This window comes from Phodopus roborovskii, unplaced genomic scaffold (genome assembly GCF_943737965.1).
Source record: "Phodopus roborovskii unplaced genomic scaffold, PHOROB, whole genome shotgun sequence".
Taxonomy (NCBI): domain Eukaryota; kingdom Metazoa; phylum Chordata; class Mammalia; order Rodentia; family Cricetidae; genus Phodopus; species Phodopus roborovskii.
Genome location: NW_026126517.1, coordinates 18,704,255 through 18,727,692, shown reverse-complemented (window position 1 = coordinate 18,727,692; position 23,438 = coordinate 18,704,255).

Here is a 23,438-nt window from a genome sequence, read left to right as displayed (position 1 = left end):
TTATTTGACAATGAAAGAATTAAACATATACACATGGAGGGGGAATGCCCAAAGACAGAGAAAGAGATTGTATGTAAGTACTCTTCCCATAAATTTAGTTGAAAAATGATGCTTCACAAAATGTAATCCTATTTGGGAAGTGAAGAATTTAAGAACATGAATGGGGGCTGGAGTACTGCTCTTCCAGACTAGAGTTTGGTTCCGATCACTCACATGGCAGCTCACAACCCACTGTAACTCCAGCTCCAGGGAATCTAACACCCTCTTATGGCCTTCAAGGGTGCCCACATGCACATGGGCATAAATACATTATAAATGCAATATAAATGTAATTAATTTTTTAAATTAAGAAGATGAATGTTTCCTATTTAGTTTTCAACCTGTAAGAGAAAAGTTTTACACTCGTTCCTTTTTTTCATGGATAATATATATAATCTTTAATGAGCTCTGAATGTCATCTTGCAGAGCAGTAGTGTCCAAAGTGCAGGGTATAAATTCAGGTCACTCAAAACAGTTCACTTGAAACACTGAGAAAAAGACAGTAGAATGTCTCTTCATACATGTTTATATTATTGGTGTTTTTATTTTAATTTTGTTTATTCACAAGTATCAATGTGTATCGGAAATGTGTGATTTTCTTTTTTACTTTACAGGGACAGACAACATAGAGTTTGCCTTGTGTCTCAAGGAAGGATTTTAACTTGGACTTTTAAGTTATGTTACATTGTTGAGACACTAAAGAGACTTGGGTATGAACTAAGGAGTACAGGATGAAATGGAAGTAAGTGTTTGGGATAGGGCAAGTGTGAACTGTTGTTCCAGAAGATGTGATAGGGTAATGGTTATTACAAGGGGAGCATGGATGGCTCCTGTCACCTAAAAGAAACTGGAGAGTTAGTTCAGCCATTGAGAGCCTGGGCTGCTCTTGCAGAGGTTCCAGGTCAGGTGGCTCAGCTGTCACCCCCATCAGTAGGGGGAATCTGACCACTCAATGGGCATTGCACTCATCATTACATAGTGATACACAGACACACGTATCAACATCATGTTTAAGGTAAGTGCTTTTTAAAGGAAAGAGAAGTTCCTAGGAGGTTAGTAAAAGAAAAAGGGAGGGAGGAGGAGGGAAGAAAGCCAAAGACAGAGAAACAGGAAGTAGAGACGAAAGACGGAACTTGGCAACAGTGAACTTCTGACTCCAGTCCTCGGCTTCCTGGAGCTTCCTGCCCTGAGATCTCTTCCTTCTATTCCAAAATTTTGACACTATTTTCCCAACAGATCCCTTATTTTTAGTTTTTCTTCTGCTTGTTTTTTCCTATGTTGGATTAAGCTAAGTTCTTCCAATGGCACGCTTCCTCACAGAGAATGGGTGGCAGGATTAGATATTACAAGTAGCAGAGCCTAAAATGTAGAATTACTTAAATCAGAATGGATTTGTGGGTGTTTTCTTCATATAGCATGACTATCTCTGGGTGAGGTGGTACATATGTGTAACCTCTGCACTTGGTGAGCCCAAGGCCAGTTGAGGCACCATAGCAAGACTCTGCCTCAAAGCAAATAAACAAACAATGGCTATTACACTTTAGTTTTTACTTTCCCTCTTCTCAACTCCACTTTCACAGTGCAGGGAAATCATTTGAAAGTTAATTCTTACAGTAACTCATCAGATATTCCATTTCTGTGTTTTGCATAGGTACCTTTAGGGTGTGTGTGTGTGTGCGCGCGCACACACGTGCGTGCATGCAAATACATTCCTGTAGGTATGTTCATGTGCATGTGGAAGACAGGGATCAGTGTCAGGTATCCTCATTTGTCACTCTCCACCTTGCTTTTTTGAGACTGGAGCTCCCACTGAAATTGGAACCCAGCAATTGGCAAGACTAGCTGACCAGTAAGCCTCAGTATCCATCTACCTGTCTCCTCCTCCATAGTGTGACCTTACAGACTCACACCACAGGCTGGATTTGTGTGTGGGTACTGGAAATCTAAACCTGAGCCCTTATGCATTTTACTGACTGAGCCTCAGTCTTTAGTCTTAATGACAGTCCTCTGTGTGGTCATACTGTTGAGTTCATTGTAGAAGGCTTTTTTGAGTCAACAACCAACTCCCAAATGGAGATTTATTATTAGTTAAGAATGCTCCATGTTTAGGCTTGTTTCTGGCTAGCTTTTTTTTTTTTTTAACTTAAATTAACATATTTCTCTTCATCTACATTTTTGCCTCAGGGCCTTTTACCTTTCTTTCATTCTGTATGTCCTACTTGCTTGTTTCCTCCATGTCTGGCTGGCAGCTGCCTGGCTGGCTAGCCCCTGGCATCTCTCTCTCTCTCTCTTTCTCCCTCATTCACTCTTGAGACTAGATTTGTCCTCCTACTTACTTTCTTTGCCAACCAGCCCCACCTATCCTTCTGCTGCCTAGCTATTGGACATTTAGCTTTTTATTAGACCTTAGTTGGGCAAGTTAAAACAACTGCAACACATCTTTACATAGTTAAACAAATGTAATACATCTTTACATAGTTAAATATTCTATTCCACAAGAGTACCCCATGTGTGCCCTGATGACCAAACAATGCTTTTTCCAAAGCAGCTACACTGAGCAGGTTCTGCCTAATCCACACTGGTGAGGTTTGCAACCAGAAAGGAACAAGGCAGAAGCTGGATACTCTGGAGTCTAAGGTCATTACAAAAGGATCACCTTCCTGAAGGACTGAGAAAGCTTCCCATGCCACACTTTCAAACTGGTGCAGACAGAACAAGGGTTTATATGGTGCCTGGAAGAAAAGTCAGGGCCAAAGAGACAGAGAGAGCTTCACTATTGCAGTGTCCTTCAAAGCTTCTTCCTCAGGTTCTATAACCAGGCAATCGCCTCGTCCCATTTTCTTCCACAAGACAACCCATCAGGGAGTATATGAAAGGGGGCACCATACCTTCTCTGTCCACATCAGTTTATTAGTTCATGGTGCAGAAGGAGGAAGAGGCCAGCAGGAGACCTAGATCAAAGGGCCCAACCTTGAGGCCAATAGCTTGCCCTCAGAAACCCAAGGGTTCAGTACAAATTCTAAAGTATTAACCAAAAAGGTCTATTTTTTGTACTGGTTGCTATTATAGATATTAAAACAAAAAAATAAAGTTTGTGTATATTGTATATATTGGCACAGTTTGTGTATATTGACAGAACTCAAATCAGGCAACGGTAAGGTTTTATTTGTTTTTTAGGTGATCACAAAAATATCAATGTTTGTATCTTTCAATGCTATTATTCTATTGTCACCAATGATTTCTTTTTTATGTATGTATGTATGTATGTATGTAAGTATGTATCTGTGTATGTGTGTCAGAGAATGCATGTGCACATATATGTGCAGAGGCCAAAAGAGGGCATCTGATCTCTTGGAGCTGGAGTTCCAAATGTCTGTGGGCCACTAGACAATGACAATTGGATCTGAACTCTAGTCCTCATGATTGAGCAGCAATTAGCCCTAACCACTGAGCAATCATCTCTCTGTCCCCTCAGCAACTATTTATTACTTAACAGCATTTGAATATTTTCTGTGTTCAAGGCCTCACTCTAAGACACTAAGGAACTGTTAAGATTAAGGCAAAGAAGTGGGTCTCCAGAAGACTGAAATACAGATGGGATGCCTTAGAAGGTGACACAGACCAAAGGAATGGAGCTGTGAATAGAGCTCAGGCTGCAGCTGACTGTAGTCAATGGATGGACAGGAACTCCTCCTCAGTCCTATGAGGAGAGATGAGGAACCAGGCACATGGGCATCCACACACAACTGGAACCAAGACTCGGGTGTGATGTTAGGGACGTTGAACAAATGAGAATCCCAGGGAACCCCATGATTTGCTCTTTTCTTCATTTTCTTTGAATAAGACCCAGTAAAATCTACAATATTTTTTATCTAATCTGCCAAAGCATTTTGAGCCAGAACAAAACAGAGATGCTTTTACATCATCTGCCAATCCTATGGGAACCATTGTTGACTTCACTCACAGAAACAACTTTGGCTGGGATACAGAGAAAATGAAGAAGCAACCAAAAACTCTAAATTCCAAGTTGCATTCCCAAAAACATTTCCACAAACTTCGCCTTCATGACAGTGTTATGTTGAGGTCTGTATAACTAGAGAGCAGCAAGGTATAATGTGACATCTGTGTTCCAGGGGAGAGTGACAGAAGAGGTGTTAGTGGGATTTAAGTGCGGCAAATCTGGCTCTTCCTGGCATTAGACATGTGTCATTTCACAGCTGTGAGTTGTCTCTATACATCAGCTCTGGTGCAGATGAGAACTCACTAGAGCTGTCTGGGAGTGACAAGAATTACTGGTTAAACCTTGTCTCAGCACCACACCTACTCATCAGAATAAATGGTGAGCCAGTACCACCTCCAACAATGCTAAGATAAAGACCAGCAACACTGGTGGACCCCACCAGACTTCTGCAACTTTCCCATGATCCAAGTTTATCTTTCCTGTTACAGGAGACTAGTCCCATTTGTCCCATTATCTGCACATAGCAAATACTTGCTCAATATCTTCTTTAACAGAGGCTACAATAGCTTTTTTAAAAATGTATCTCTGAAGGCTAGATCCTGCAATGAAATGCTTATGCTTTCTCAAAACCGAAGCAAGTCTCTAGGTTTCCACACTTCTCTTATTCAGTTCTCACAGTCAATCAGGCAAAAATATGTGTCTCACACATTTGCTTCCCACCCTTTTCCTCCTCCTCTCCCTTTTTCTTCTGCTTTTTCTCTTTATCATATGTCTCTAGTCCGGGTTGAATTTGTCCCTGAATTTATGTGGGTGCTATATCTTCCTGGCTACTCTTCCTGTCTCCACAAATCCATCCCACATAATACACCTTAATTTTGTTAAAAATCCTCAATAGGCTTCCCACTCAATATACTTTCAGAAGACAAGATAAACATAAGAAGTCTGGGACATTTGTAACAATGGAATAGGCTAAGATTTAATACGGGAACCATAAAGGGCAGCATGATAGACTGAAAAGCATGATAAATTAAGTTAAAATGTTCTATTTGTCAAAAGAACATTAAGGGAGTAAAATAACTAGGCATGCAGTATATATGGCAGAGTAATTACAGTCAAAATATATTTTAGAAAATTCTTCCAATAATGAATAAATAATTTAGTTTATTAAAAGTAAAAAAAATAAGATAGGTAATTTAAAGTTAAATGAAGGAAAATTGGATGCTGGAGAGATGACTTTGTGGTTAAGAGCATTGAAAGTTTTTCTAGTGGACCCAGGTTCAATTCCTAGTACCCACATAGTGGTTCACAACAATCTGTATTAATACCTTCCTAGGGGATCCAGTGTTTCTTCTAGCCTCTGTTGGCACCAGGCATGTTCATGGTTCTGGCAAAACACGTACAAATTTAAATGAAACAGCGTTGCCAGTAAATCTACAAAAGCTTATGCAACTCCATTTGTCATCAGTAAAACCAACATGAAAAGTGGAGTGTATCCGTGTATCAGATGTCATACCTATTTTATAAATGTGCACTGTGCCTGTACACCAGTTAAAAACAAGAAGAAAAAGAAACCCACAATGAGTCTTGACTATGAGCCCCTCCAAAAAGCCAAAATTAAAAACACAAATCATATGAAGCAATAGTACTAAGGCAGAAACCTACTCATGGAGTGAACTTTCATTCCAACATCAGAGAACAATGATCCATGCACAACCCTATATCCAGAAATGTATCCCTATGTATCACCTAAGCAAAAGCACAAACATAAGCAAGGCCAGTTGGTCAGCTTTGTTTGTAATAACCAAGTGCTCATTGTAAAGGTATAATAAAAAGGCAATGAATAAAGACATGGTGATGCCATCATACCGGGCAGTGTCAATGAAAAATGTGAAGAAAGCATGAACTCAGAAAAACAACCTAGAGGACAACCAGCACAAGAAGGTGTTTTCTATAGGGTCCTATTCATATGCTGGGAACAGACAGAGCTAATCTATGTCTGGATTCAGGTTGGCATCTCCTCTGAGGGAAAGAGTGACTGGCCAGAGTTGGAAGAGTGAATCTGGAGTTCATGGAACATTTTGCTTCTTCCTGTGGGTGCTGCAGAAATGGATCTATTCACCTGGTAATAATTCTCCAGGCTCCACACTGGTGCTCTATGCCTTTACCTATACATGTTTATATTTCAGTAGAAAACCAAAGCAGAATGACATGTTTTCTTATTATTATTCAGTAATTTTCACTGAGGTTTCATGACCTGTCAAAATTGTCGCCATTACATTTGCTGTAGTAAACTGCACCTCCTTAATACAGCAAGATGAATTTGCTACTAGCAGTCCTGTTTAAGACTACTCTCCTAGGCCAGGTGGTGGTGGAACCTTCCTTTAATCCCAGCACTCAAGGGGCAGAAGCAGGAAGACTTCTGTGAGTTCAAGTCTAGCCTAGTCTACAAAGGTAGTTCCAGAAAGCCAGATTTATTACACAAAGAAATCCTTTCTCAAAAGACAAAACAAAAGACTACTGTCCTACAGAAATTATTAAAAGTTTCTAGAAACATTCTAGACATTTAGAACATTTCTCTTACTAAGAAATGATGCTTTCTTGGTTGGTTGGTTGGTTGGTTGGTTGGTTGGTTGGTTGGTTGGCTGGCTGGCTGGCTGGTTGATTGGTTGGTTGGTTTGTTGGCTGGTTGAGCAAAGAGGTTTGCAAGATGGCTCAATGATGGGAGGTGTCATTCTGTAAATATGTTTCTCTTATTGGCTAATGAATAAAGCACTGTTGGCCAATAGGAAAGCAAGATAGGACAGAGTAGGAGACAAGGAGACTTCAGGAAGAGGTGAGGAGAAATTCAAAATTTAAGACGGAGAGAAAAAATCCGGACCCTCTCTCCAGTAAGATATGACCATATGGAAATACTTAGATTAATAGAAATGGGTTAATATTTAAGACAGAGCTAGCCAATAGGAAACAATAGCTTTATATCTAATACAGCATCTCTGTGTGTTATTTGGGGCTGGTGCATCTCTGGGACCAGGCCCAGTGGGAAAACATGCTAGTAACAGCTCAACATATAAAGCATTTGTCACCAAGCCTAACAGCCAGTTTCATCTCCAGAACACATATGGTAGAAGAAGAGAACCAATGCCTGCAGTTTGTCCTCTGACCTCTGCAAGCATGCTGTGTGTGGTATGACTGCATGCCTCCTATCCCCCACCACCACCCACATACACCCATACACACAGATAAATAAATGTAATTAAAGTGAATAATAAAAATGTTTTTAACATTCTTAGCTCTAGAACAAGTTTCTAGTGGCTTGATTTTTTTCATATATATTGTAAATATTCACCTCAGTTTGCATGGAAACATTAAATGTGGCATCTGATTAAGTTATATCTATACAACAAGTAACTTTGGCACAGAAGGAAAATTAGAACGGATGTCACCACACTGTTGGCTCTTGGGAGCTCAGGTGGTTGGGAGGCACAATGGTTACTGGGCACATTGTGTTGCCCACTGAGAGTGGAAAGTCATCAGAAATCTGGACACCTGCAGGCCAGATCTGAGTGTTTTTCATGTACATAACTTGTTAAGAAAATTCAATCACATCAGCTATACTAGCAAAGACTTCAAATCAACAATGGGAACAGGGACAAATTCTCTCAGTTTCCTTAATGCTGGGTGTACATTTAATCAGGAGACTGAAAATGCTGGGGGTTAAGCCGCACAGATCTTATGGAATTTAAAAGCCAGCATGAATATTCAGACATAAACAGCATCTTTACAGATGTTTCATCCAAAACTACACAGGAGAATCCCCTCACTAGCACCAAGCTCTGGTGACAGTCTTCTCCCTGCTACCCTCAGGGAGTTCAGTGCTGGCATGACCACAGAAATCTGCCCCCTGGTCATTAGTCAGTCCCTTGACAGGGACATAACGGGAAGAAAGAGGACCTAATGGGATTAGAAAAATGAAAAAGTAGGCTGGAGCCAAGGATGACATCAGCCTTGTGGGGAGGCCAGGAGGTGATGGGAAAATACTGCAAGAAAGGACATTCTTCATTCTTGTCACCGTGAGAAGAGCCATCCATCTTGATGCTGGATTCCTTGCCACAGGCTAAATGTAAAATTTTTAAAAAGCCCTTTCCATTAAATTGCCACTTAGCATTAAATACTTAGAAGAGAAAAAAAGACCAGAGATGAAATTGTGAGCATCTAGTTAGCCAGTTCCCCAGCAAGGTAGGCAGAATTCCCATGTGTCTGTGACTATGGCCACTGTGTCCTAATGGAACCCACAAGGAGCAACTTGACAGAGCATGGCTAGCAACAGGTAGATTAGGCCAAGTGCTTTTCCATCCAAGGTACCTTTAAATAGCATTATGGGATTAGAAGCCTTAAAAGAATATAATTCCTCTAGCTGGTTCCTCTTACTTTTTCTAAAAAGAGAGTGGTGGGTTAGATTCCGAAGCCCCAGGACAGAGGTACATCGTTCAATTCTGTTTAAAACAAGGACTTTTTATGAGATTATGTTACATGGATAAAATCCTTGATAATCGTGTTTTAGCTGTTCCGGCACATCTCTGAGCCTGGTCCACACACTTGCTTGTCACAAATGGAGACAGATGAGGGACAGAAGCAAATATACAGTTAGAAAAGGGTGAGAGCAGGCAGTGAGGCAAGGAGCAGGGGACACAGAGATGGAGTTCGGTTGGTAGAGTGCTTCCCTGGCACACATGAAAGCCTGAGTTCCACTCTGAGAACCACAGAAACTGGAGGTTCAAAGTCACCCACAGTTACATAGTGAGTTCCTCGCCAGCCTGAGGTACATGAGACCCTATCATAAACAGAAAAGGAGATGATGACAATCGACAAGGGAAAGGCTAAAGTAATGCAGAAAGTAGCAGGTCCCTTTCTTCAGAACCTGTTTGTACCAGAATCCATAAATTTCTACCACCACGTCCCAAAGCACTGACTCATGAGGCCTGAAGAAGCCCTGCCTCAGTGTCACTCTGCTTGCTGGGACCCACATGCTTCTCTTTTGGTAAGATCCATACTGTCCTTTCAGGTTGCCTGACAAGCATCTCTGTCATCCCATAGCCTTCCTGCTAAGGGCTGTGAATCCCAAACTTATTTTCCCTTTCAGTCATTTTCAGCCATCTTTTTAAATCACCCCTCTTCAAAATGCACATACACATCCAAAGTGTAAAGGGAATTTCCCTAGTTTCAGGATGAGAGAAGACAAAATTCCCCAGCCTTTCTGCGTCCCTCTCCCCTGGCAGTTTCTAGAGACATTGTGAGAGAAACCAGGATTCTCACAGCACATGAAGCGTCTTGAGAACAAGCCGTCTGGCAGATACACTGGCAGGAAGGTGGAAACAGCTGCCCTCCAATGGCAAATCAATCCACACCCAAGCTCCATCTCATCCCAGTCCCAAAAATAAGCTAATAAATGCCAGAGGCAATGCAGGAGAAGGAGCCACTGGGAACATAAATTGATAAGTTGTGGCAGTTGGTATAGAAAGTCCCCAGGCACTAAAGACAGGACTACCACATCTCAGTGTCCTAACTTTGTCAACTTGACTAGGTCTAACATCGAATAAAACACAAGCTGCTGAGCACATCCTAGAGGAACTGCATTGACCAGCTCCCATGAAGTGGTAGGACCCACCATAACCATGGGTGGCCTCTCCTTATGGCAGTCCCGATAAAGGCAATGAATTTGGAAGATTTTTGCTTCTGGTCTGCTTGCCTTCATTCTCACTGGCAAGATCATGTATCTTGTCACTGTCACTGCTGATTCTAGGATCCAGCTTCAGGATTCCAGGGCAGACTGGAGATCAACCAGCAACTCTCCAGGAATCTTCCAGGCCTTTAACACCAGACTAGGACTGCTGAGACACCAATCTTGGGGACTAAGCAACTATGAACTACTTGAACTACATTGTGTAGTTCAGGTTAATGATCCCATATAAACACTATCTTTTCTGTTCCTATAGGGAAACCTGACCCTTTGCATGGAAACATGAATAGAGCTAGAGGACAAGCTATTCCTTGAAAAAAAGTCAGATACAGAAAGGCAAGCATCACATCCTATCCAGTATGGAAATTGAAAAGATGACCTGAAAGGAAAAGGATGACTATTGGGAATTGAAAAGGAGTTGGAATGGGAATGAGAAAGAGTAGAGGGGAGATGAATTTGATCAATACATGATCAGTGTATACATGAGAATGTCACAGAAAACCCCACTAATTTGGGCAATTCCTGAGCATTAATAAGAGAAAAGCAGGGTCTCCCTCCAAGCTCCCAGGGCATGGGTCCTTAGGAGACAATTGAGGTCAATGGCTCAGCTGCTGTTGGAAAATGTACAGAATTTCTTTCACCATTCCCGCTCCCACCTTGGAACTATGGCTATGTTTAAAGACACTACTCAGGGTATCAGAGGAGCAGGAAACCAAATCTAGAACCTTATGAAAAACAAATGACTTCGATGTGGATAACAAATAGAAGCTGTGATAAGCAAGATGGGAATACTCCTCCTCAGTGTTTCTGGGTTTTCTGAAAAATTGAGCTCACATCTCTCAAGGCAAGGATGGACACATGCTAGCCTCTTGAAAGGTAACTGGAAGTGACACAGTTTCTATGGGCTGAAGCAGAGAACTCCCAGCAAAACACCACAGTCCAACTGACTGGTATGTCTTCCAGCCTCTCTGAGCCTGCTCTCACTGAGGGGTCAGCGATCATAATGAAGTTGGAAGAATAGGAAGGCAGGCTAATGAATTGCAGAGATGTGCCCAAGTCAAGTGTACTGGGAAAGCTGAGTGGAGACATTGTGGATAACACCATCTACATCCAGATGGTGTCTGCTTCTTGACCCCCAGGTCATCAGAACATGTCCTTTGAGAGTAGGGATATAGTTCACTGATTAAGCATGCATGAGGACCACAGTCTGACCTCTATAAGTGACCATCTGTGGTGATCCCTGACAAGAGAGAGGACCTCACAGATAGACCTGTAGGATGTTAGTATGCCCGATTTTGTGGCCAGAGAACAAAGTGCATTGGCTCTAATGGCAAGTTCTGAAAGCTCAGTCTGCAAAGTTTGAGATCTCTTAATTTCTAATGGTTTCCTAGAACACACACCCTGCCAAGGTCAAGGAAATTCATAGCTGACCACCCAAAATTATATGAACCAAGGTAACCTTCAAATAGTAATTTTACTTCTTACTTCTAGAATGTTTTCTTTATGCCCCACCACCATGCCTTCAGATCCCCTACAGAGTAGGCAATTGGCCTATTTAGATACACTGTAAGGTTTGCATAAATATAGGGTCTGGCCTTGAAGAAGTGCAATGATCTTGTTATGGGCTTGTGTTTGTAAGGTCACCTTTCTTCTTGTATATTTGTCTTACATTTAGAGTAAGCAGGTCCCAGCAATGTGCTAGCTTTGGTTTTGTGGTTTAAATTGTGTGGTTTCCCATTATGATTAGAGAGGGTAGCTTTCTCTCCTCTTCATTGCATCTTTAATTCTTAAATGAGCATTATAAGGCTGTGGAGAGAGGTAGATTTGCTCCACAAATGTGAAGGTTAGAATTTGGAACTTCAGAAGCCACACTCAGTCTGCAGGGGTGGCAGCCACCTGTCATCCCGAAACTCTGGAGAGATGGCTAGTTAGACCAGCAGGGATTGGCAAGCTCCACGTTCATGGAAAGATCCTGGGTCAATAACAAAGAGGTGAGTACTCAAGGAAGACATGTGTTGCACATGCGTGAGACACATACACACTCACACAGTGAAAACATAAAACATTTTACTGAAGGGAAAACAAAAAGTCCTAATATTAATTGCTGCAAAAATTTAGATTAAAAAATGGAAGAAAGAAAACAGTCATCCACATATAGTCCCCTACTTACCACAAACTTCTTTGTTCATTTAGACATGGTCTGTACTATTTAATAACAGTTCTAAGAACTGATAGATTTATCCCAGACTGTCTCCAAGTTTATGTAATAATTACAAATAGATCTCTTGATTCGAGAATTGCTCTCCTCAGTAGTCCTTTGTTCTGAAGCTTTCTGTGACTTCTCTAGATATAAAGAATAAATGCCTTTCAGCAATAGCTTCTCCTTTCCAGACTTTATCCCTCTAAAGACAGCAGTGTAATAGCCAGAGGCTAGCTGAGTTCTCATACCTTCTGGCCATCTTTATCTTTTTCCCTCACAACTCTAAAGAGACTTCTACCTTCCATCTTTAAAATTGAAAAGCAGAAATTGCTTTTCTTCACCATTCAGTCATAATAAGAAAGAAACCATACACTTGTAGTGGGTATCCATATTAGCAGGGGAGAAAACGAAACAAAAACAATAACATCCAAAACAATGGCACCTAGGTTGCGCAGTGTTTCCAGCTCCATTCTTGTAACTGCTTAATGGCTTAGAGTAGTGGGATTTGCTCAACTTGTTGGGTTTGGATTACCTCATTCTGCAAATAAATAAGTAAATAAATAGTGATGCAAGTAGGCTTTCCTTCTCTTGAGCCTCAACTGACTTTTTTCTGTATGTAAAAACAAAGTTTAAAAAGCATCCCAGGGGCATCTTATCAAGAGTCAAGACTCCAGGTTTGAATCTTTACTCTGCCACTTGAGACCTGATTGGTTTGAGAAGTAATCTGAGTCTCCAGTGATCACTTTTCTCATTGTACTATTGCCTTCCCAGGATTTGAGCATTGATCTCACACACACACACACACACACACACACACACACACACACCAAGCTTGGTGCTGTGCTGGAGCCCAGTTCCCTTCTCCTTGAATGTAGACATCAGTGACATGCCAGAAAGATAGACTTGTGTATAGTTTCTCTGGGCTTTTTGAAATAGTCATTCTGAAAGCCCTGGATGAGCACATAAAAAGTTCAAAGCCATCACAGTGCAAAGGCCACTTAAGCAGACCTTGAGATATAAGAATTAAATAGAGTGTCCTTTAGTCCTGACTCACTCTAGCTCCTGTTCACTCATCCCAGGAGAGACCCTCAAATACCAGATAGAGCCTAACAGACAAGGCAATGCCACCAAGTTCAAAGCAAAATAAATGACTGTCAGTGTAAATCACATAATTTTAAAGTAATTTGCTATACAGCTACAAACCAAAGAGCTCACATGTAAGATCCTTACAGTGGAAGCAGCATCTGCCTTGCCCATGCATTTGCCATGAGCACCAAATCTGAAGTCTTCTGTGTGTGTTAGTATATTTTCATTACTGGGATTAAATACCATGGCCAAAAACATCTAAAGAAGGGAAGGGTTTATTTCATCTTACAATTTGTGATTCATCATAAATGGAAGTTAGAGCTGAAAGTCAAGGTCAGAACCTGGAGACAGGGACTAAAGCAGAGACCATGGGAGAATGTGACTTATTGGGTTCCTTTTCAGAGGGAGCACGTTCAGCTACTTTTCTTATATCTCCCAGCCCCTCCTGCCCAGGGTTAACATCTTCCATGCCAACCATTAATCAAGAAAGCGCCCCCATAGACATGCCTACAGGCCAATCCAATAGAGGCATTTTCTCAAATGAAATTCCCTCTTCCCAGACACTAACCAGCATTGTCTTCATTGACAAAAAAGTATTGCCAGATGCTAAAAGAGACACAAAGCTGGATGAAGCAAATGCTGATTAATTCACTTCCATGATGTGGAATATTACTTTAAGATGTGTGACATTCCTTTATGCAGTGGAACATTTGTCTAATGATACAAAGATTTGCTGCATTCTTTTAGGTTGCATTTGTTTAACTCTGTGAAGCTGTGCTACTTTGCCTGCCTAAAACACCAGACTGGTCTAATAAAGAGCTGAACAGTCAGTAGCTAAGCAAGAGAGGAATAGGCAAGGCTACCAGACAGAGAGAATAAATAGAAGAGAAGAGGGAAGAGATAGAAAAGGAGAAGGAGAGAAGGATTTCAGGGGCCAGCCACCCAGACACACAGAACGACATGGAATAAGAAGATAAGAAAAAGATATAGAATAGAGAAGCCCAGAGGCAAAAGGTAGATGGGATTACTTAAGAAATGTGGGCTAGAAACAAGCCAAGCTAAGGCCAAGCATTCATAAGAAAGCATAAGTCTCTATGTATTTATTTGGGAGCTGGGTGGTGGACTCCCAAAGAACAAAGCATAAAAATCAAACAAACAACTACATTCCCCATTTGGGGTAGTACCTACCAAGCCCTTAGAAAGGGGCAAGCCCCTGTGGAGTTGTGAAAACATAAGCAAACCCACTAGAGGAAACCTCGGAGGGGCTCTGGTGAGGTTCAGATGCCACGAGAACACAGAATGAGAGCGGCAACCTTCATGCCATTTGCTTGTGTAACTAATAGTGAAACACTTCACAGGAAATGGATTGTGACTTAACTTCCATGAGTTGAGGACCTTAGCACCTATAGTGCTAAGTGTGTGTATGGGGGAAGGCTTCAGTAGGATCCAGGTTCATACCTGAGAGAGGGAGAGTGGATTGAGAAATAGCAGCTAAAGATACTAAGGAAAAGCAGAGACACAGAATAGAGTTGGGAGGACAATCCAGTGAACACTGAATATGCCAAGTTTTATTGTTCAACATTCTTAAATACCCCAACCAAAAAGGGGAAAATGGCGAAAGACTTTTTTATCATGATACAAAGAAAAAACAGACTTCCTTAATTCTCCAAACATTTAGTAACCATGCCTTAGACTAAATCTTTCTTTATCTGGCCTTGAGGGTTAAGAGTAACCACACCTTAGACCAAATCTCTTGTAATTTACATAAATATCCATGCTTAAGACCAACCATCCTTCAGTAGCCATGCCTTAGACCTTTAGGTCTTATGACTTTAACCCTGGAAGAATAAGGATAATTTTGAACTCTCTGATCTTAGACCAAGATGAAAGGAAGCCATTTTTAAGGACCCTGTCAGGCACTAAACAAATTTTTCCTGACAACCTATAGTAACTTTGTACCCAATGAATTCTATGTCATCGCCTAAGTAAAACACAGAGATGCTGGCAGTACCCATCATCTTGAGGCTGGGGACAGAGAGGAGCAATGTCACAGCCACTTTGGCAGGCAGGAGAAGCACCTCCCTGAGAGCTCATATGGGCAACTCAGAGGAACATTTTTAAGGCTTTCTTTCACCTTCAATTTTAAACAAAATTTTATCTGTTTTGAAGGGAAGGCATTTTGTTGTTGTTGTTGTTTCATAGTTGCTCAACTGACATTCACACATAGAAAGGAGAAAAGGGGGCTTCCAGAGACATGATGGAATCTTGGCCAATAATGTTCATGAAAAGAAAATACAGGTAAGATTTTCTCTGTGAAGAGAAAGTCTTTTATACACTCACATTTTCCATGATAGACTTGGTTCACAAACACTATCACACACAACTTTAGGCTTCCACTTCATGAAATGGCTTGTTAGTATATCAGTCCTAAAACATGGAAAGAGGCTGGAGAGATGACCCAGCAGTTTGGGCATTTGTTGGCCAGTTAGGAGGGCTGGAGTTTAAATCTCAGCAGCCATATAACAAAGAGGGCATTGTACACACACACACACACACACACACACACACACACACACACACACACACACCTGTAGCTCAACCTCTGATGGAGGCAGAGATAAGAGAGTTGCTATGAATTGCTAGCTTACAGCTTGGCCTAGAAAATGCAAACCTCAGATTCAGCAAGAGACCCTGCATAAGAATAAATTGATAAAGAAAACATCCAACATCCATCCTCTTTAGGTCACTGCACTCACACATATGCATGCATATGTGCACATATACTCATATAGACATATCCATGTATATCAATAAATCACATCTAAAAATGCTGGAAGAAATATGAAACCCAGTTTTTTTCTCCTTCCTGTAAAATCCCCCTAAGCAACACTTTTCAGTCAAACTACAATTGATTTAAAATTTAGTAATTAAGTTAAATAGTTTCATATTAGATTCCATAAGACATTAAAACAGAAGAGAATCTTTTTTGATAGTGAAAGGTGGGGACATCTTTTTTATTAACTTATTTTTTATTTTCCAATCCCAGTTCCCTCTCCCCCACCCCACCCCCACCACCATCTCCCATCTGCTCCTTGGAAAGGATAAGGTCCCCCCTAGGAAGTCTACTAAGTCTGTCCCATCATCACCTTGAGGCAGAACCAAGGAACCTCCCCACCCAACACACACCTGTGTAGAAGAGAATCTTAATAGTCACTTTTTAATAAAACAAATAAAAAATTTCTTTAAAGAAAGTCTGAGAACTTGGGAGAACTGGCAAAAGCTGAACAAGCCTGAAGACCAATTAAAATACCTGGCACCTACATTAAAAACTAGACATGTGCCTATAACTTTCTTGCTTCATCAGGACATGGCAGATAAGATCACATGACAAGACAGACATTTTTTAAAATTATTTTTTATTTAAATTAAAAAAAATCTTATTTTACATGCCAACCCAACTCTTTCTCCTTGTTCTCCCATACCCTCCACCAACGCCCATCCACTCTCCAGGAGGGTAAGGCCTACCATGGGGGAACATCAAAGTCTGTCACTTTATTTGGAGCAGGGTCTAGACCCTCCTCCATGTGTCTAGGCTCCATAGGGAATGAGCTCCCAAAGTCCCTTCATGCACTAGGGATAAATACTGGTTCCATTTCCAGAGGTCCCATAGACTGCCCTGGCCTCCCAGCTGACACCTACATTCAGGCAGCCTGGCTTAGTCATATGCTGGTTCCCCAGCTGTCAGACTGGGGTCTGTGAGCTCCCATTTACTCAGCTAAGATGTCTCTATGGGTTTCCCCAGAATGGTCTTGACCCCTTTGCTCATCACTCCTCCCTCTCTACAACTGGATTCCAGGAGTTCAGCTTAGTGTTTAGCTATGGATCTCTGCTTCTGCTTCCATCGGCTACTGGGTAAAGGCTCTAGGATGGCATTTAAGATAGTCATCAATGTCACTATAGAGGAAGGGCATTTAAGGTAGCCTCTCTGCTATTGCTTAGATTCTTGGTTGGAGTCTTCCTTGTGGATACCTGGACATTTTCCTGGTGCCAGATTTCTCTTTAAACCTATAATGGCTCCCTCTGTTAAAGTATCTCTTTTCTTGCTCTCAAGACACAGAAATTTTAACACCTAGGATTTCTGTTTCTCTTCCTATAAAGCTTTTGATGTCACCATGGGGGACCTACCCTCACAGTTGTAACTTTTAAAAAGTGGGTCAAAGTGAAAGATGCTATGCAACAGAATTCAAGCAGAGGAGTGTTTTTAATAAGGGAAAGGATTGTAAAAAAAAAGGGGGGGGGAGGGTGACAGGAAAGGAGGGAAACAAGCCTCCAGGGACAGGAGCAGCAGAGAGGAAAGAGATGCAGAGAGGGAGGAAAGACAGACAGAGATGGGGATAGAAAGAAAAAGAAGAAAGAGATGGGGGATGGGAGGTGGACAGGGGCCTTTTAAAAGGGAAAATAGTGAATGTGCACAAGTGGTGCTCTTAGTGGCTGCAGCTGAGGGCTTATCCTGTCTGAACCCCAACAGGCCAGTAAAAATACCTGAATACTAACACTCATGGCCTCCTCTATCCTTAATTATCTGCTAAAGTCCTTACTTCAAAATGTTTTAATGCATGAAACTGGGGTTGAAGATTCTAACACATGACTTTTGGGAACACAACAGCATAGATTCAGGTAATACTCTGTGTGGTTATTTGGGGGCAGCTGGCAGAGTAGAGCTGACCTGTGGTCCCAATGAAAAACTCCTCCTACAAGGTACAGGATAAAACAGGGACCACTGAAAAAAGTTGATAGGATCTGAATCCTGGCCTTACTTAGTCCAGTACACTTTGCACTGCAGTGCTTGAGGTATGGAATTGAAGCAGACCAAGAACTTCCTTGATATCAGCCTTCACTAGATTTGTATTCCTGCTTAGGTATTCATTTGTATCCCTGTGCTTTGATTAAGGATATGTAGCGATGGAAAGGTGTGTTAAATTCCCTCTCTGATGAGTTATTAGTAAGAAATTTTTGTCTCTTCTCTCTTGAGACCACCAAAACATTGGTTGCGCTCAACCAAGAGCTCTGTCTCCAAGAGAGACATAATTAACACCTGCAGATAACTCACCAGGTACACCAAGACATGTTTCTGCTCTCATAGTTAGAGAAGTTCAGAGGACAAAAAAGACAATGACAATCCCCTTCCTGCTTCTGAAGCAGACACTGGGACTTCTAAGACAATCCTTTACAGACTCCTATATTTGAACACTTGGTCCCAAGTTGGTGTCACTGTGTAGGTAGGTAGGTTCAGGAGGTGTGGCCTTGCAGGAGGTAGTACTTCATTGGGAGTTGGCTTTGAGTCATTCCCAGTACCCTTTCTCTACTTTTGTAGATACTCCCACTGTATATTCTAACCCCTTTAGAATAATAACTCAAAACACCTTCTTCTGTAAGTGCCTTGGTCATGATGTTTTTATCACAGCAACAAGAATGTAACTAATACCACTTCCTACATTCTGAGATACTTCACTGATCAATAGCCACTGGTAGGTGCTTTAAAGAGAATACTGCCACCTAAGCTAATTAATTTTGAGGATCTTGATAACAATACAAACATTGCCATACTCCAGAGGACAGTGAAGAGAATCCATCCCTTCATATTCACAAAGAATGGGTTTCAGGAAGTCATTCCTCCCATGGGCACCAAGAGGAAGTATGTTCACCTCTTTTATATAAAATGACAAAGGGGTTGCACATAACTATGTACAACAATCTCCTGTGCAATTTAAATGATGTCTATATTTGCCGCACCAGCACAACCAGAGTACTGAGCTGGTGGAGGGTGTCGGGATTGAAGCACTTAACAGACCACCACAAGAGGTGAAAAAGAAGATGGTGCCTTTTATTACAGAGAGTAATGGGCTTATATACCCAAGCCAGGGGATGGGCTAAGCATAGGAGGAAGTCATGCACCACACACCCCTGGGGTCAAGGTACAGGCACTGTGCATCACCAAGTTCTGAGAACAACATTGTTTGCTCAACCTTGAGAGCACAGAAGTTCTACAGCTGGGTGGGGAGGAAAAGAGCTGTAAGGGACACGTCTTAAATTTCCAAACATATATTCCTTATCATACCTAATACAACATGCTCACCCTACTGCATCTTTCCAGAGAATGGTGACAAAAAGGAAAGATCTTTAAATGCTTAGTTCAGATGCAAATATTCTCAAATATTTTTAGTTCACAGTGAATTGAAACCATCAATGCAGGACCCACAGATAGAGAAGGTAGACTGTACTAAAAATAACACTTTCAGACACTTAAAACTATCTGGTGCTTTGCTGAGAAAATGGCAGTGATACTGGAGACAAATATGAGAGCCTAAGAACAAACATGTACCTAGGAAATATAGCCTTTTATAAACTAAGTGATCAGTGGTTATCTTTACCCATGATACATGAGCTTTAGCTTTAAAACAGACATCTCAATGGTTTTCAGATTTCTGTGGTTAATGGTGTAACTTTCATTGTAATGTGTTTCTCACCTTGGGTAGGTGGTGTTTAAAGATGGTGTTCAATGATCTTCACCAGTAGTCATGTTCTTATATTATCTCTGCTCTGTGAGTGTGAGCTAGACCAATGATGTATTTCTAACAAAATGAATGAGTTTCTAATGGCCAAATATAGCTTTTTATCATCAGATTTCAAGAGACTTCCATCTCGTTAGACTCTATTGATGTCTCATTCTGTGTCTTTTGATGAGATAAACAGCCATTTAGAGGCATTCAAATGACATGAAAGTGAAGATGGCCTCTAACCCTGTATTGGAGAATTGAGATCACAGTCCAGTAGTCCATACAGAGCCTGTGAAGAGTCACATGATCTTGAGAACTGAGTTTCCCACATTAAATGCTGACATGACCACAATCTAGACTACGTTTTGACTGAAGCTTGAGAGAGAGACTGCTGCATAGGCTCAGCAAATGTGGGCCATTTGGGGGAACATGGACATGAAATAAATTGGGATTATTTAGAGTCACTAATTTCTAGTGTAGGTTTTATAACAGGCATCAAGCATATCATCCCAGACAAAATACACATACACACACACACACACACACACACACACGCACACACACAAGTGTGTGCGTGTGTGTGCAAATGTGACCCAGGGGGGGGGAAATCGCAATTTTCAGGTATTGTGACTCTTCATAGACAGGCTTGGCTCTACTTCTAGAGGCCTAGTTCAGATCAGATTAAGCCAATAAGCACACTGATGATTGTGCAACTTCCCTCCAATGGAGTTCATCTCAAAGTGGATGGATAGATAGATAGATAGATAGATAGATAGATAGATAGATAGATATAATTTATCCATAAAAAACAAAGTTTATTATTTACAAGAAAATAAGTAGAGCTGGAAGACATTGTGTTAAGTAAGACAGACCCAGAAAGACAAATATGGAATTTTTCTCACATAAAGAATCTAGGCTCAAAATAAAGTGAAGTAAAAGGAGGATCTATTTGTGAATAGTTGGGAAACCAGTCAGATGGGAAGGTAAGACAGGAGATAGGATCTATCTCAAATTTTCAATTCTATTACTTCCCTTCGGAATCCTTACAACATTTTGAGCCAAACCCTAACCTAAAGACACAGACACTAATTCCATACCTCAGCTTTGGTGTCACATCAAAAAGTCTGGGGATTTTTCCCTATCAAATATATCTTTGACTGTCTTCTCATCTGTATCTACATGGGCCCTTGAGAGGACCTGAAAAGGTTAAATATCAGAAATGCCACAAGTCCATTGTTCCCATTGCTATGCTTCAAGGGTCAAGTTATTCCCTCCTGCCCTTGTTAAAACATGAGCCAAGTGCACATTAGTACTCTTCAAATATTTATGAAAGACCTAGCATGTCATTATTATCATCTCTTAAAATACTCTGTCACATGGAGCCTCTGTAGTTTAGCCTTCTTAATTCTTCCAAGTAGACATTATTTTTGGTCAACCAAAGTGAAACTCAAAGCTTTAAGTGCCTCCCCAAGCCAGAACACAACTAAGAAGCTTAAATACAAGCTCAATGAAGGCCAAGTTCACCATCACAGTAAGTACACTTTTTTACTAACTCTTCCCAGATGTTTGGAGAGTTTCTTGTAAATGAATGTGTTGAGCTGGCCAGCCTGGCTCAGCTTGTCAGGCACCTTCCCAGAGAGTAGCAAGGGAGGCCACAACTATGAGGTGCCCTATTCCTCACCAAGTGTTTTTCATACATTCTTCTGGGGCTTGGGGAAGACTATAAGATGCAAATAACTCTAAGAGACCCAGAGTGTTTGTAACTCATATTGGAGTGTAAATATGGAGACAGCAAGTTGCGTAAGTTTTATAATGGATATACAAAGACTAAGAGTGTTCTGTGACCTGTAAGAGTTAGATGAGCCCAACTAACTCCAGTGTCCACAGATAACATTTTTTTTTCAGATACAGTCATACCTGTTTATTTATGTAGTGCCTAAAGCCACTCTGGCACACAGAATTAGCCCAATGGCCTATAGAGCATAACGTATTTGCTATAGCTCTTTATAGGAGAAAATAGTAGTGTAAATCATGACACATACAGCCATTTCTATTTAAAAAACAGAGAAGGACCTGGTATGACCAGCACTTGGGAGGCAGAGACAAGAGGATTAGAATTTCAAAGCCATATGTGTCTACATGGTAAGCTGGAGGCCAGCCTGGGCTACATGAAACTGTGACTCTCTATTAAGAAATTAATTAATTAAAAATGCAGGAGAAGTAATCTTAAAGTGAAGGGAAAACAAGACATATCAGGGTTCTGGTGAGATGGTTCAGTGGGAGAAGGGGCTTGCCTCAATGCAGTCCTTGGAATCCATAGAGTGGAAGGAGAAAACCTATTCCTGTAAGTTAGCCTTTGATCTCCATACATGTACCGTGGCATGCACACTCAAGCCTGTGCAAGCATGTGATACACATACATGCATACATACATACACATACCACATACCACACTAACACACACACACACAAAGTCTGGAAAGAAGGAAAAAAAGAAAAGACCAATTAGTCTCATAATGTGACCTTTGACCCACCCCAGATATAAAGAAGTAAAATGTCAACCACCTACTTTAATCCATCACTTCAAAGACAACTAAAAGCCATAATAATTAAGACCATAATCAGCTAGCAAATGGCATTTCATATGGACTTGGCCCTGTGTTCAGTGATCCTCACCATGCAAACTTACCACATAAACTCCACATAGACCTAGAGGATCATAAAACATTACTTACAAATCATTATTATCCTTTTGAAAGTCTAACAAATCAGTCTCACTCCCAGAGGAACCTAGATCTTCTTTCAGATAGCCCTAGGCCTAGAAACATAGACCTTGATTTTGACAACAAAGGTCTTCAGTCTCAGAAGATATATTCGGGTTTGAAAGTCTTTCCTGTTTAAATCTGGTGAGGTATCAGATTTGGTAGTGATCTCTTCAGTTATTAAAAATAGTGAATGATGGCTTTATGTGTGAGACTGCCTAACTCAAAGGACAATTCTAGTCACAGGGAGTAGAGTAGCTCCTGGGGTCTCACCCCTCCCAGAGAAGTTACTGGGAGACACTGATTTCTGGGGAAAAAATTTACTTCAGTGTTATAACCACAGGTATGGTGCCCATGTTCCTGTAAACAACTCCTCAACCTTATTCCTATAAGCAACTCTGAAGAAACTCACTGAGGAACCAGAGAGGGGAGGAGGTGGAAGGGCTGAGACAGGACGTCAGGGTCAGTGGGAGAAGCATAAGCAATGGTAATGGTGAATGGATAAGATCAAATAAACTATATACATTGTCTAGTTTGACTTACTGCTATTGTGATAAAACCATGACCAAAGCAGCTGGAGAAGAAAGGGTTATGTGGCTTACACTTCCATATCACTGTTCATCACCGAGGGAAGTCAGGATAGGAACTCAAACAGGGCAAGAACCTAAGGCAGGAACTAATGCAGAGGCCATGGAAGGGTGCTGCTTACTGACTTACTCAGTCTGCTTTCTTATAGAACTCAGTATTAGCCTCAGAGTGGCCCACCCACAAAAGACAGCATGCCTACATCAATCACTAATTAAGAAAATGCTTTACAGCCTGCCTACAACTTAGTCTTAGGAGGCATTTTCTTAATTGCCTTTTTTTCAGATAACTTTAGCTTGTGTCAAGTTGACAAAAAAAAATCATCCAGCACATGCATATATAAAAATGTCTTAATGAAATCTATTGTATATGTTTAATATATACTAATAAAACTGTAAAGGAAAGGAGGAAAGGAATAAATAAGACTATTAACAATATCTCTCAGGTACATGCTCTTACATAGCACTGAAATTTGTTTTCCAGCATTCAACACCCTCTTCTGACCTTTATG